Source organism: Podarcis filfolensis (assembly GCF_964270895.1).
Source record: "Podarcis filfolensis genome assembly, chromosome: 1".
NCBI lineage: Eukaryota > Metazoa > Chordata > Lepidosauria > Squamata > Lacertidae > Podarcis > Podarcis filfolensis.
In genome coordinates this window covers 97,596,714-97,613,657 of record NC_139604.1, presented here as the reverse complement: position 1 = coordinate 97,613,657, position 16,944 = coordinate 97,596,714, and the positions used below count along the sequence as shown (strand labels likewise).

General features: G+C 41.9%; 1 long non-coding RNA gene across 1 annotated transcript in view; it reads left to right on the top strand.

Moving 5' to 3' along the window:
* LOC310766788 overlaps positions 1-16,621 on the top strand; it is a 65,739-nt gene extending 49,118 nt beyond the window's left edge. The window contains exons 3-4 of the long non-coding RNA XR_014550414.1: positions 14,751-14,874; positions 16,489-16,621. This is a non-coding gene — a long non-coding RNA (uncharacterized lncRNA). The remainder of the gene's footprint in view (positions 1-14,750; positions 14,875-16,488) is intronic.
* Positions 16,622-16,944: the final 323 nt, after the last annotated feature.

Genomic DNA, 16,944 nt, shown 5'->3' with positions numbered 1-16,944 from the left:
AGCTCCTATCAGCTCCGTCCAGCAGAGCCAGTGGTCATGGATGATGAGAGCTGTAGTCCAACAGTATCTGAGAGACCGCAGGTTCTCCATTCCTGCTGTACAGAATGCTCAATGCATGGTTAAACAATTGAGATATCCACTACGGTGATATTGGACAAGAGACTGTTATTAGATGATCAATCTATGGAAACATGTAATGAAGTTTGCTATTTTTGTGAGGAACAGGGTTGGTGCAATGAGGTGGAAGTGATGAAATATGGTGTTTGGGAAAATTTAAAGGAAGCTTATTGTGAAATTACGGGGGGGGGGGTATAAGAAGGTCCTAGTGTGTAGCAGTTCTCATGTGGATCCCTATAATTTTTAAAGACCAAGGGTATGACCTCCTATGTGATATGTGGACAATCTAAAACTAACTGCAGGGCTTATGTGGAAGCAGGGAGTAACAGAAAGTGATGGAGAGAACTTGAAGAGATATATATCCAAATATGGATTTGCAGAAGGAGGAGGAGGTCCTAGTTTTTCTGGTATGGGAGGGGGGATCTCAAACTTGTCTCAGCCACTTTCAGACATGGGGAGAACTATTTCTAGTGTTTCAAATGAAAGCAGGCACTGATTAGTTACGCTTGATGTTTGATAGATGAGCATTTCATCATTTCTCTACAGCCAGTAACATTTGGCTATCTTATTTTTGCATTCAAAGAACTCTAAGAATGTTCACCATATCGTTTTTGTTTTTACATTGATAGGTCAGATGTTTGTATTCCTTGCATTTCATTCCCCTCTGATCTTACTGCTACCATCTGGCCCCCTGCCCCCCCCCCATGTTTATATATCTGCCAACTTAGGATGGCAGTGTATGCATCTGATGAAGTAGATTATGACCCATGAAAGCTTCTGCCATAATTAATTTGTTAGTCTTTAAGGTGTCACAAGACTCCCCACTGTTTATGCTAGCTACAACTAGTCTTCCAGGGGTAATGAAAGACACTGGATTTTGGATGTGACTCATAAAGATTCAAGCAGCCCAGACTCGATGCACCTCAGCAATAGTATCCTTTTCTATGTTTCATCATGTTACATAAGATCATTGGTGGGTGCCCTCCCAATAGTTGTGGCTGTGAGCTAGAGAGAGAAGTATATTTGGAAACTTCCCAACAGCTTGAAACTCTATCCTCTTGGGAACATAACTGAGTAGAGCCTGAGAGTCTGGGAAACTGGTAGAAGGTGAGGACATTCTGTTTCAATAGCCTATGAGATACCCCAAGGCACTTGGGCTCTCAAAATTACTGCAGAAGCAACATTATAATTCTCAGTGTAACTGACTAAAACAAGCTTCTAATACATGTTCTGTAGGCTTTTGCACATACAAAAGCTAACAGCTCAGACTTCTGAATCTTCGTTCTGCAGCAGAGATGGAAAGGATCCCCCATCCTGGTGTTGTTGTACTCTAACTCCCATCAGTTCCAACCAGCATGGCTAATTGCCAGGGTTGATGGGAGTTACAGTCCAATGACAGCGAGAGCCAAAGGCTCCATATGCCTGCTCTGCAGGTTCCCATCTCCTCTAAATCCCCAGACCCAGTTTGCTACTTGGTTCTTTGTGCATACCTCTCCTGACTGCTGACAACTGGTGTCACACACTAGGAATACTTACTTCCTTTTGACCCTTGACTTACACCCTGAATCTTGCCTCCAATTAGCTCTAGTTGTTAAGTTCCATCCTACTTCTGATCCCTCAGAGCCTACCTTTAAGCAAGATTTGGGTGGAAGACACATAATTCAATCTGGCTTAGCTTTCTAATAGGGTTCGAGGCTGAATATTTGTTACATTCTGAAGCTGTTTAATTGTTGAATTGACATGGGAAAGAGTATTTGCCTGTTTAAGTTTTTGGAGATGTGAACAGCTGGAAATTCTAATATATAAATAAAACAATGCTTTTATTTAAATTACAGTAAGGCTAAGATACGTGAGCTAAAGGAAATAAGAAGTCCAACAGTACGACAAGGGTGTGAAGCTTCTTTAATGCAAAATATCCTGAACTTGAAGTACAATTGCTCTCTGAAAGGTCTTACAATATTACTTTATCCAGCTGGGTCCCTGTTTGCAAGCACATAGCATTAAAGGTGAGGCTGGGAACTGGCAGTGTCAGGTTTCATAGAGAAAACTGGTTTATCTTTTACTAACAATCTTTAGCAATGTGCTGTGACCTGCCCTTGGAGTAGTGGTTTAACAACCTTTGCCCGAGCACACTGTGCCTCTTCTTATATCTTTAATAGTTTACTTGATGGACTATGAAGAACTGCTAGATGACAGTTCTATTTCATTTTTGTCACCACATGGCTCTCCGTTTTTCTCTGAGTCTTTTTCTCAAGGGCACAGTTCTATAAGTCAATGTGGCAATATTCAAGATGGGTATTGCTCTTTCTGCTACTGTATTTTTGAGGCAGTATGTGGAAGTCAGGGACTTGCCAAGATTACAGGCCTTATGAAGAAAAAAAAACGAAACAGTTTTTGAATTCCAACACATTTCCACTGAAGAAAAATATTTTAAAAAGAGTCTACATTTTTTGTTGGAAAAATTCTTAAAAGCATTTTTAAGAAGTCACTGATGGTGGTAGATAGCATAATCTAACTGGTTATTATATGGCACTAAGGCACAACTGACATATATCATAAAACTGTTTATACATTATTAATCTCTAATGGTAATATTTATTTGCAATAAAAAATAGTCTTCTGACAAACCATAGCTTTGATCCTGTTGCAGACCTAGAAGTTCTGACACTTCTGTTTTGGTAAGACAGAGCAGCTCAATGGTAGAATACAAACTTTGCATGCAAAAGGTCTCAGAATCAGTCCCTGACATCTTAAAGTACAGCTGGGAAAGACTTCCATCTGAAAGAGCTGCTGCCAGTCAGTGTGTAGACATTACAGAGCTAGATGGATGAGTTGCCTGATCTGCACATGATACAAATAAGAGCATTTGCCAGAGAGAGTAGCCAAATTCTTCTCACTGGTCTTAAAAATAATACTTTGAGAACTAAGCACTTGATTTATTGCCGGCAGAAACAAAATTTGATTCTCCTATCATATGAGCTTCAAAGCTTTAAAGGCAAATAGCAAATGCTCAGATGTTTCATGAAGAGAGAGGGGGGGGGAAACAAAGGAAGGAAATAATTTGCAACAGCACTTGGGCCATATTACAAAAAAGTCACCTAAAAATATCTATGTGGATATGGAAGATGCTTTGCAGTTTAAGAAGTAGCTACCGGTAAATTTCAAAAAAAATCCGTACATCCAACAATTACTCAAATTGGTCAGGTTTCCTTTGACAGTGCCCTTGAAATTTTAAGGATAGCAAAAACCACCAGATTAAGGGCCCCTTCTCACATTACTGGGGTGAAGTGGATTCCCCATCACTTTATTCTTCACTCCTCCAAAAACAGTTTAGGAGCGGGGAAAAGATTTACACTCACCACTGTTGATACTATCATGGGAAGAAAGCATGTCTTCCCCCTTTTTTATTTACAGATGGACCACATACAGATGGCCTGTTTGAGGGAGGGGGATAACCACAGCTCAGTGGCAGAGCATCTACTTTGCATGCAGAAGGTCTCAGGTCTGGTCCTCAGCATCTCCACGTAGGGCTGCATTTTGAAGGAACATGAACTCTGGCTCGCAGTTAAGGCCGCCAGTTCTGAGGGCCTTCTAGTGGTTCCCTCACCGAAAGAAGTGAAGTTACAGGAAATCAGGCAGAGGGCCTTCTTGGTAGTGGTGCCCGCCCTGTAGAACACCTTCCTTTCAGATAAACAACTGCACAACTTTCTGAAAACATCTGAAGGCAGCCCTGTATGGGGAAATTTTTAATGGTTGATGTCTCACGGTGTTTTTATATTATGTTGTAAGCTGCTCAGAGTGGCTGGGGCAACTCAGTTGGGTGGTTGGGGTTCTTCTATCTATCTATCTATCATCTATCTATCTATCATCTATCTATCTATCATCATCTATCTATACGTTGTGGGAGAGTACAGGAGCCCACAGCTTGCTTCTGTACACCATGTGTGTGGAAGGATTCCCTATGCTTCTATACTGCCTTTCATCTAGCAAGATATCAAGGCTATTTATGTTATGGGCAGAGGAGCTCCTTCAGATAACTGGGTCCTAAGCTGTTTAGCTCTCTATATGCCAAAACCTGGCAGCCCAGTGACAAAAAAGCAGCCAGCACAGGCCTTTGAGAACTGGTGGTTTATGGTGTCCTGCAGAAATGCCCATCAACATTCAGGCTGTTGCATTCTGTACCATCCTCTGGGCCGTCTTCAAGGGCAGCCCCATGGAGAACAAGTAGCAGTAATCCAGCACAGCACTTTCTAATCTATATTATTAAACATCACAACAATTGTTGGCACTTGGGTCTCTAAGACTGCGACCCTTTGCACACTTATCCACCCTGAGGTGCACAGTGGGACTAAGTTTTCAGTAAACATGTGCAGGATTGTGCTTGCGCATTCCTTTGCAGATGCAATTCTTGTCAGAGCCCCTGTTTTAAAGGCATTTCTTCTTTAGCCTGCCTTAGACACTAAGCTTTTTAATGTTCATTCCCTGATGAGAACTATCAGTTTGAATCTAGCTTTTTATCTGCTCTGCATCTGAAATACAAGGAGGCAGGAAACTGCTCTTATTTGTATGCTCCCATTATAATACAGCTTCTGCTTTTGTAAAATGGGAATTATCGGCAGGTTGAGACTACTCTGTCTCAGTTATGCCTAATGTCAAGATAAAATGCAGAAATTGTTAGGAGTTTATATGTCAGGAGTGTTTTCTTCTTGTTGTTTTTTTTTAGCAGTGAAAAATAAAAATGGCTCAAAACCATATGAATCCTCAAATACCAGCTCAGTTTTGGTTTCTAATCCTGAGGCTTCAGAACTGATCTGGGATTTCAGGTTGTATGTTTGTGAGGGGGGAAATGAATAAGAAGCACTTGAACATGTAGTTCAAAAGGAGCACTGCAGGCAATGAAAGGAAGCACAGACACGCTTCTGGCTTATTCCCAATTACCCCAATTGATGCATGGAGCAGAGAGTCATGGCTTGACGAGAAGCCCTGGCACGACGCTTGTAGAGAAATTTGGAGGGAGGGAGAGGACAAAAGAGCATCACATTTGTGGAGGACAATTTGTCAATATTAACTTATCTCCATATACATTTGATTATTTCCCCCTGAACAGTTTTTCTCTGTTATTTATTTATTCGCAAGCAGTTAAAGGCCAGTGGGGCAGGGTGGAGTCAATGGGATGGTAGATAGGGCACCAACCAGAGCTTCCCTTTGTGGCTTTATTCTACTTCCACAGAATACCAGCTGCTGGTGAGGGGAACACTGCTGAGCTCAGGTCCTGCTCCTGGGCTTCACTTGGGCATCTAGTTGGCCGCTGTGAGAAAAGGACCCTGGACTAGATGGGCCTTTGGTCTGATATAACAGTGCTGTTTTTTTACATTCTTATGCACATAGCATGCCATCCCTCACTCTTCTTCTTCCAACCCATTCAGTATCACCCTTTGCCAACTTCTGCCCCCCAAAATTTGGGAAACATCAAAGCCCTCATGGGCGTGCCAGTAGTGGGCAAAAATGGGCAGAGCAATGAACGTGACTCTTCTTTTTATACACACATATATTCTGCACCCAGGTGTCATGGGCTAGAAGTCAGTTTCACCTTCTGAATAGCCACCCTGAAGGGAGAGGAGAAGGCAGAATGACTTCACCTGCAGCTGTTCAGCCTTCAAGGACACAGAGGAGAAGGCGCTGGTGAGAACTAGATGGCTGGAGCCTTCTTCAGTAGAGCTTTCAGCAGCAGTCAGATGCTGGTTACAGTGATTGGATTTCCTGGCCCTACCTTGCTGCTTCCTGCTTGTCTTGACCCCTGACCCCATGATCATTAGATTCCCTGACCCCTAGACTGTTTGACCACATGGATTGCTATTTGCCTGGCCCTAGGACTTTGGATGCTGCCTCCGCCTCTTGGAAAGTACACCTCAGAGACTCTTCTGGTTGGCTGGCTTCCCACTCTATTGAGCTCTGCACATCGTTGCTCAGCAATGAGACTACTACAATAGATGCACACAAACACACCTCAGCATCCTCCATCTGGGCAAGCAAGAGACATCAGGGCACATTCCAGCCCTGGACCAAAGATCCAAGGACACATTCCAGCCATGCAAAATCCAGCAACAAGGAGTGGACACAGAACAGGTCTGGGAGGCGATATGGCCCGAAGACAGTCCTGAAGTGGCTAGAGAGGCCTGGAGGACCACATTTGGCTCCAGGTCCTGTGATTACCCAACCCTTCATCTTGATTTTCCAGTTGTTACTGCACTAGAACTCCAATCATCCTTGGCCATTGACCATGCTTGCTGGTTAGAGTTGTATTTCAGCAACATCTGGAGTGCCCTAGGTTTTCCCCTTCCCCAGTCAAGACCATAAAGGAATTCCAGTCCTGTGAGCAACTGCACTGAAGCATCAGCTTATAGGATACGGTATAATGGACCTGACTCCTAAGCTCTGCTCTTGCCACATTGGCAGAACCATGTGATTATCTGGTATGTAGCTGTGCCACACATGCTGCCAGTGGCTTTGGAAGAGGTAAGAGTTTAGGGGAACTACCCTACTCATTGCTTTTTATGTACTTAAAAAAACTAGTTTGCAATTCAACAATATCCAAAAGTCCATCTAAAGACACCTTTTGCAGCAAAATGGATCAGAACAATACTCACAGAATCATATATTTGGAAGGGACCCTGGAAGTCATACAGTACAACCCTTTTAGACTTTATATTTTAGACTTTACTGATTGTGACCTTGACCTAGAATTTTATTTACAGTCATCATTTGATTCTTTAGGTTCACCATCACAACTGTGTTTTTAATTTAGAAACCATTTCTTAAGGATTCTCACTGATTGCCATGTAAGTTTGCCAAACTGTCTAGTAATCCACTTTGTACTGTGGCTGTATAGATGAAAAAGATTCCTCATGCCACTATGATAAACTAATTGTGGATTGAGAGCCGTAGTATGGTTTGGATGTAGTTGAACATTCTCAGACTTCTGAAAACTTTTGCTTACAGATTATATGCTTTTCCAGCTTTAAATATCAGGTTGTATGATATAACTTTATATCTCAGGTAAATCTGTACCACCAGGTGAGCTATGCACCTCCGTATTTTATTCCTCAGAACTTAACGTAACAATATTAAAATGGAGCCCTGGGGTGTATGATTGAAGATAAATAGCTTAAAGTGTTGTATGGAAGGTAGTGAGCCAAACTGAATTATGTGGGATGGGAGGGGTCTCCTACAAAGAAGGTGAAGCAAAGAGAGAGATAAATGCCCATGACAGTAGTTTTAAAGTGTGGAACAATATATACGAATGAAACTATTTATTCTCTTCTCTAAAGTCTACAATTTCTTCTGTGGTTTTCTATTATTTAGTACCCAAAATATGTTAGAATCTGAATCCAAATAAGAACATGAAGAGAGCCAGTTGGATCAGGCCAAAGACCTATCTTGGTCAGCATCCTGTTCTCACAGTGGCCACCCAGATGCCTATTGAACAGCACTTGTCATTTCCTGGAGCTAATATTCAGAGGCTTAATACTTCCGACAGTTGAGGTAGACGTTTTAAGAGCTACTGATTATATATATATATATATATATATATATATATATATATAGGCATCTTCATATTTTCTGAAGCCAGGCAGATCTGAGCCAAAATAGGCACTTTCCAAATTGGTCCAAGTCGAATTGAGTCTTTGAGATACTGAATCAGGCCCTGGACTACATATTGTGGTTGAAACACACCACTACAGGGCCACAGGTTCCCTGTGACTGCCATGAGAGATGCAAAAATAGAATCTGAGGACTATGTTTCTGAAACCATTAGGAGCAGCAACAACAATGAAATCTTTCTTTAAATACGTCAGGAGCAGGAAACTAGCAAGGGAGATTGTTGGACTATTGGATGAATAGGGAGTAAAAGATGTGCTAAATAAAGGTAAGGAGACTGCAAGAAAGCTGAATGAATTATTTGTCCCTGTCTTCACTGCAGAAGACGTGGGGCAAATAGTCATAACTTTCTCAGGAAGCGAGCATGAAAGCTTTAGTGCTGTAATGAACTTGAACTTAATCCGTTCAACACCCAAAACCATTCGAAAGCCAAGGCATGGTTTCTGATTGGCTGCAGGAGCATCCGTTCAGCTTCCAAAAAACATTCACAAAGCAGAACACTTACTTCCGGGTTTGCGGCGTTCGGGAGCCAATTTGTTCAGCAGCTAAGCTGTTTGAGAACAAAGGTACCACTGTATTCTTGTGTACTATTTTACATGCATACATGGGAAGAGACTGTAATCTCTTTGCAGGCAGAAAGTCCTGGGTTCAACCCTTGGCATCTCAGAGCCAGTGGATCAGAGCCAAATCTGATAAGTTGTAAGCTGTCTTGAGGCCCTATTGAAATCAAAGGCAGGCTATACATAGAAACGATAATAATGATGAGAAGACTTTGCAAAATATATATAAAAAAGTAAAATAAAATTGATACAAAAATTCACATTAACCAATATGAGCAAGAATTCATTTATACTAATCTCAAGAGCAAGTTTGCAGCTATTTTCAGCAGAGGTACATTGCCATGAAAAGCTATAGAAGTTTATTGGTTAGTGGTTGCAAAACGCCCAATCCCTTGGCCTTAAAACATTGCAACATAGTTCATTTGATGCTTTATTTTAACAAGTTCATAACTAATGGGTTGATAGAACGGAATATTCAAATTTGCGTGTTGGCTTGTTTTATGTATAACAAAACTGTATCTGAGAAAACATGGCATGTCATATGTACAGTGCATCTCTGCAGAGGGAGTTTCTTGAAGGAGGGCAAGAGAGTATTAGCATAATATGTATTTCCAGTGTACCTAGCTGACGGGGTAAATTTACAGCTAAAGTGTGTGGACTATAGCTCACAATCACTTGGTTCCACAGTGTTTTACATAACCCCTCAGGTGTCTGAGAACTACACTCCCTCAGTCAATCACTCTTCATAATATATCGGGCACTACCCGACCTGATGGGGAGGAAGCAAAATTGAGCATGTAAAGTACAAAAATACATATTCATAATAGAAAATCCAGCATGTTATTTCAGTTTGTTGATGTCTGTAAGGACGTGGTGGGTGAAAGATGGATAGGCCAAGTTAAGTGATGTTCTTGTAGATTCACCATGATGTGTATGATAAAAGAGACCCATTAAATAGTATATCTTATTTATGGAGCAGCAGAAGCAGCCCCTATGGATTGTCAAATACCCTATGAAATATCACCAGACATGATAATGCGTTCTTGCTAATAGTCCCATTGTTTATCAGACCTCAGCAGCAAGACAGTTACTGAGAAGGTATTTTGAGCGGGTTTCCCCCCTTCTTCATTATTTCTATATATAACCCACCAAAACAGTTGCAGAGAGTGTTGGAAGGGGCTGGTTGGAAGAAGAGGGAACAGAAACCCACAGACTGAGTTAAAGTCCCCATAGCATACCAAGGTGATCCATATACATATCCAGTAAGTGAATGTGAGACATATTCCCAAAGGAACTTCCCTTCCATCTTTTTTCAGAGCTCTCTAAGCAGGCTGGATGGACTTACAGCGCTTTAAGTGAGTTAGTGTGTAGTAGTGTTTAGAGCATTGGATGGAGACCAGGAGACTCAGGTTTAAGATCCCTACTGAGCCATGGCACATCACAAGGTGACACTGGGACAGTCTATCAGCCTAACCTGCCACACAGGGCTGCTGTGAGCATACAATTGGTATGCTGCTTTGAGCTCCACATTTCAAGTAGAACATGTCCCAGGTCAGCCTTCAGCATCACTTGGAATCCTTTGGGCTGCGTTACTCCCTGAAGGCAGACCATCCTAAAGGTCCACTGAGACTCCCCTCAGTCGGGCTGCTGCAATCTGGTCCATGCTGTGTTAATGACATAACTAAGGTGCCATCTCATGCAACTCTGTGACTCTGCATAATGAGATGTGATGGATTTTCGAATCAGAAGATAATTTCAGTGATCTCTGTTCCGGCATAGGTTCTATATATCCATCTGTGATAATTGAGTGTTTTCAGTATCGATATGGAGCCCTGCAGTATACACATTGGCAGAGAAGCAATCACACATTATGTTTCTCTGGAAGTTTAGGCACAGATATCACTCTCAATAGTGGTGTGTTGACTGACAAAAAGCAACATATGAATTGCCCCTCACAGAGCACTTAAAGTAAAAACTACAGGTTTTTTTGCTATTGACTAAAATGGAGGGCTTCTGGGATTGAGCTCATGCCCTAAAGTAGAAGAAATTGCACTGTTCAAAGATATGGCCTTTGCATTCATTGAGTTCTTTGTATATTGAAGCATCAGCATTGCTATTATTTATAACACTGAGCTTTTATGGGCATGGGCCATTGCCTTTACCCCTTGCTTCTGATTAATAGACTAGGCCCAAATATCTGTGCAAAGTCATGCTAGAAGTTACACCCTCTGACCTCTTCCTTTTGTTGAAAACATATTGCACTGGAATTTTGCATATTGCGTTCTGTGAGCATAATGGTTCAGTTTCCAAATCTAGCTGCTCTTTGGCAAATTCCTTTGTTCACTGGGACTACTGTTTAATTTAATGTCCCCAAATGTGACATTTATCCACCTACATTTTGTTTTCCAGGATTTTGTTAGAGATGGGCTGAAACCGTGTGACATAGTTCATTGACCTATTGGACCCTCTCCCCAGGTTTTCATCGACACCAATTTTACGTGCCATGTGTGTCATAGAGACAGATTGGGAGCTACACTGTCCCCAGTTGAGATGCCTGCCCATATCTGGAATCATGGCATGCAAGCACAGCAGACATGTGGCCAGATTTAAAATAGTAGTGTTATTCCACCTTATTAGAAGTGGGCAAGCATTAGAAGACCGCTGTTTTCCCATCTAGTCCATCATCCTCTTTTACAGATGCCTCTAGGAAGCCTACAAATAGACTATGAAAACAATAGCCCCATGACCCCTAGGCCTCAGTGGTGATGGCATGTAGCTAACATCCATTGATAGCCCCTCACTCTGTGGATTTATTTAATCCACTTGTAGAGCTGTCCGGCCACCATCACATCTTATGAGAATGAATTCTGGGGATTCATTTTGTTTTGTGTGGAAGAAGGCCTTGCCTTTCTTTGCCCAGAATCTACAGTGGTACCTCAGGTTACAGACGCTTCAGGTTACAGACGCTTCAGGTTACAGACTCCACTAACCCAGAAATAGTACCTCGGGTTAAGAACTTTGCTTCAGGATAAGAATAGAAATTGTGCAGCGGCGGCATGGCGGCAGTGGGAGACCCCATTAGCTAAAGTGGTACCTCAGGTTAAGAACAGTTTCAGGTTAAGAACGGACCTCCAGAACAAATTAAGTTCTTAACCTGAGGTACCACTGTATTGCCAATCAATTGGACTGTTGGCCAAACCATATGCTGCATTAAATATGTAGCATGCAGCTATATCAGTTTGTTTGCCTAAAAGAAAGATACCAAAAATGTGGGATTATATTCAAGAATGCAACATGAAGGGAATGGAAGCTGCACCTTTCCCTACCGTTCTGTGACCCTGACAAAAACTGTTCCCATGTGGTTTAGCCTTTTCTTGTCAACAAGTTGCTTCAGCCCCTTAATCATCTTTGCCTTGCCAAATCCTTTACAATTCTTTAATGTGCCTTCAGAGCTTGAGATTCCAGTGGCATAGATACAAACTGAATCCGAGTGACAGTGATTTGTTCACCTTCACTAACTAGAAATTGGACCCATTTTATTATTTATTTTTATCAATTATATTTTTTTGCCTGCCCCTCAGCCGAAGTTCTCAGGGTGATATGCAGTACAAAGAAAACAATAAAATCATAAAATTTCAGTTGCCAAGTAGCATCAATGCAGGCATCGCAGTTATTCAGCTGTACTGCACTGACTCAAAAGTAGGGATATGGAGTCAACCTTGTGGCCTTTTATTTATGTATGCCAAAATGCAAAACTTCAAAACTATGAGTTGCCATCTTTTAGAATTAGAATTAGACAGTGAATTCCCTGTGTAACTTTATGGCATCCCAATAGCAGTCATCTCATATTTTTCTCCATTCAGAATCTTCTAACGTATCTGTGCTTCCACTATTTCGGATTTTATTGAATGCTGCTCTGAATGAAGCTTTTGAGAACTTGAAGGGGAGCAGGCTGTCTTTTGTGTCTGAAATGGAGCTGAAAAAATCCACGAGAAAACATCCTATTGTACACACAAAGTCTCTCAGGAGAAACACAACACTAAAAAAGAGACATTCATGCTGCAAATTTTTCTGTTGAAATTTACGTGCCTGTCAGTCTCTCCGTTGAAAGGGTTTCCGTTTTTGGCCTAATGCCGGGAGTTTGATATCCAAGGCTTTGGTGGCAAAGTGATTTGTTTCCTTTTGCTCGGGCCTTTTTGGTGGGTGAATTATATTTCAGTTAGCCGCTGTATCCATAGTTACAGTATTTCCCCCCTTTGACGCAGCAACCCTGCCAGGTGAAGTTTCTTCACTTCTCAGCCAACAGGCTTGCCTTAACTCTTTGGTTAAAGCTAATTGCTTTTAATACAGCAGCTCTTTTCCTCTCCCCATAGCATCCCTGGCCTTCCCAAAATCTGCGTGCTGCCAAGAAAGCTGTTCTGTAACCCCAGGGGAGAAATAAATATATGCATCTATAAGCTGGGACCAATCAACAAATCAAACTTTAATTTGAATGGAAGTACAAGACCCAGGAAAGGTGTTGCAGAAGTTTTGCACCATGCTCCTTATTAAGAAAAACCATAGAGTGGCTGTGCTGGTAACTGTATTGAGCGATGCAGTTCGCAACCTCCAGCATCCTGGGAAGACACTGTATTTAAACAAGGGATCTCTTTCTGCTCGGATTTGCTTATTAAGGGCATGGCCTTTAATTCTTCTTCTCCTTCCCCCACCCCCAGTGCTAATTGATTCTCATAGCATTTGAAAGAATCCATGATTAGCAGTCCTCAGGCTAACCAGTAGCATATTGAGTAGCGTGCTAGCAAGCCTAGGTTGGGAATTGAGTCAGAATGGTCGGAGCAATGCCAGCTCCAAAGGCTAAATTGGTTACAGAGCTTGGGGAACGAGGAAATGGGAGGGAGAGGGATTTGCCAACTCACTGCCTGGGCTCTTAGCACCATCTGTTGTTGGCAACAAATCTGAGAGAACTCCTCATTTATCCCCCTCCATCAGCCTATAGGCCACAAGAGTGAGTGAATGGAGGTGCATTAGAAAAGTGGGAGTTAATTGGCATACATTGCCATCATATGTACATTGAAGCCTATCAAATTTTGTTAAGTACTAATGGATCCTCAATTAGGAATCTTTCTTATTAACCCAAGAGGAAATGGTGGTGCCTGCTTTTCTGTTCTTCCTGCTCCCCTGCCCATTTGAAAGTTAAGGGGATATCTTAGCTATCCAGGGCCCTTTGATTTTACTAATATTATCATGATTCAGTACAGATGTGAAAAAGCATTTGTCATCCCATTTCAAAGCATACACTGGGTTTTGTCCAGAAACATGGGAGGTTGGGAATGTGAGAAGACTCAGGAATAGTTCTTCAACAGTTTTGTTTATTTTATTTTTTCATTTTTATATCCTGCTTTTTCATGAAAGTTATTGAATGCACTTAGGTCTAAAATCCCCAAAGAGAAATAGTAAAAATATCATCTTAAGACACTCTGCTTCATTTTAAGAGCAGGCTTCATGGATAGAGGATGGAGTTCCAGTAAAAAAATAAGTGTAGTTCTGACAAATCTGTAGCCTGAATAGGGATGGATGAAGGCAGTGCTTTCCTTTCTGCCCTGTATTCATTGAATATAGCACTGTTTCTGTCCCACTGCAATTCGCCTTCCACCAAAAATCACGTTGTTTTGCTGTACCCTGTGGCAAAATTACATGAGTAATTAATTCCATAAATCCTGTAAACTGTGTTTTTCATCATGTCCTTCCACCCCCATTCATTTCACTACAAGGAAAACGCAATGCCAATGGAGGCAGGTGGGGGCAACGTAACAGACTATGTATCATTTGCAGAATGAAAGCAACTGCAACTGCAAGTATCAATTGTGTTTGCTGGATTGCTTTCCATTCTGGGCATGGGACAAATGAGCGAATACCAGCAATTTCTGATCCCGTTTCAGTTTTTGTCGCAATTCTCCAACATCCCTAGGCATGTCCACCCATTTCTTACAGCATATATTATATGTCTAAGGTGTATTCTGTGGCGGTGCTATAGGTATTCTGGTATAAGCTGGCATCTTGCTGTGTGTTCTCAATTGATGAACAATTTCCTCCTCAGCGTTTTGTTCAGTATGTTTCTTCTGTGTATGCGGCTGAAGCAGGTCACTGATCCAATTGGCATCTTCAGCCTCCTTGGAGAATTAACAATGTTTTTTTCCTCCTCATACAATGGGCCTTGTTATATATATATATATATATATATATATATATATATATATATATTTGAGACACTCAGAAATGGGTTGTATGGATCAGAGGAGAAGTGTGGGGGGAAGGAGGGGGAGCGGTAGGAATGCAACCTCTTTAATATTAAATGATGCGAATTAATATTTAATGGAGTAAAAGACACATCTTGGTTTGTGTTACTGCTTACAGGAAAATGGGCTGTGTTAATCTGCGCCGAATTGTCCAGAGGATAGTCGAAGTGGTGGAAAGAACAAAGCTGAGAAATGTTGCAGCTCAAGCCTGACATACACTGTAGAGCCCCTTGCCACATCCGGTAGGACAAAATATAGAGTTTCTTCAGAGCTAGAAACACTCTGAGGTTCCGGGCGGGCAGGTGGTGGAATCAGAATCAGGACTTCTCTGGCTTTTGCAGAAGGCCATGATAATATACGCTCGCCTTTATGAAAAAAAGGCAGCTGGGCTACTTGACAGAAAATGCCTACAATCAAATGTTTATGTAAGCTCAGGATGTTTTGTGGTGCGTGATTCATTTCAGCGAAAGGCCCTGTGCCGTTGCACTTGGTGTAGCCGTACCGAATCCAACAGTACACGGTTAAGGGGAGACCCAGAGTTAAGAAGCAAGAAATATTACGGTAGCATGAAGGTGTTAATGTAATCCAATCAGACATGAAGACATTCTGAACAGAGACAATCTCAAATGCCCCCCTACTTAGCTCTCCTCTGCCTCCCCGTTACAAGACATATGGTCCTCTGACAGAGTCTCAGAGCAGCAGGTTAGTTTACATACCATATGTATGCAATTGGTCGGCTCGGCAGGGTTGCGTTAAGGTTACTGCATCTGCCCTAACTCAGAATTTCCTTGTACTTGTAGGTTTTGCATCAGGCAGTTCTGTTATTTTAGCAGCGATTCTGTTGGGTTTCAGTTTTGAAAATCAACACTGGGGTTTCCTTTATTTTCTTTTGATTAATTTTGACTTTGTAATGGTGCCTCCAGAGAGGTAAGAGTCCAGACCCATGGTACAGAAACTATTGTCAGAAACTCTATATTCATAGTAATATTTATCTGAGGGGCGCAAGGGGAACCTGTCCTGACTGAACTCAATGTACAAAATTGCCTTTGATGCATCAGGGTTGCAGAGAGCTGATCAGTGTTTTCTCAAATGCAGATTGCTGATACAAAAAAAACCCCAAAAAACCCAGCATTTATCATTTACGATTTATAATTACATTTTCTGAAGTAGTAAATGTTCTTCCAGCTCTTATGACTAAAGCAGTCTTCCCCAACCAGGTGCCCTTGAGATGTTTTGGACTACAACTCCCATAAGACCATACCAAGCATTGCTAATGATCAGGGATGACCATTGGGGAAGGCTGCACTAGACCATGTAGCTATTTTTTGTGGCATACTCTTGTTTTTATACACAGTTGCACATCTAAACTTACCGTATTTTTCGCTCTATAGGACGCACTTTTTCCCCTCCAAAAATTAAGGGGAAATGTGTGTGCCTCCTTGGCTTCAGCAATAGCAACGCGAAGCCTCCGAAGTGCAGACCCCTCGATGCGCACTGACCCCTCTCGCTCTCCAGGCTTCAGGTATAGCCGCCTGAAGCCTTCGGAGCACAGCGCAAGTTCCTGCTGCACTCCGGAGGCTTCGAGTTCCTTTTGCTGAAGCCGGGAGAGCAAGACTCTCCCGGCTTCAGCAGAGAGGGAGAACTGTGCAGTGCCCCTTCAGCCAAGCGGGAGGAGAAATGGAAGGGGCTCTGTTTCTCCTGCAGCTTTGCTGAAGGGGCGCTGAGCAGAGAGGGGGAGATTTTTTTTTCTTGTTCTCCCCCTCTAAAACAAGGTGCGTCCTATGGTCGGGTGAAAAATACGGTAACTTGGTAACTATTGTTGAATTAACATTGTTGCTGAATGACTCATTTGCTAGGACCCTTAAAAAAAGAAGCACAAAAGTGACTGGGAATCCTCAAAATACATTTGGCCCAAATTCAGAAAAGTACTTCTGTTCTCCAGTTCCCTTTTAAGTACTACGTACGTCCATACCTCTTGTTAGATGACTGGCATCCTGGCTCACATGGTGAGTAGTTTATTAATCGCCTATCAGATGCTACTTGACTGGTCATTTGATTTAAATGGATGCAGATGTGATGGCTGCAAATATATTTGCATTTCCAGATGACTATAGGTACATTCTATATGCATGCTAATCTTTGCCCAGATGCTGGCTATTATTATATGACAACATGAACAACATTGAGGATACATTCAAATATCACTTTTTAGGCATTTACAGGAGAGTTCATCAAGTCAATCTGATTTTTTAAAAAAAATTCACACAGCATCAACATTTGCTGTTCATGCTCCCCCCCCCTTTGTTTTTTTA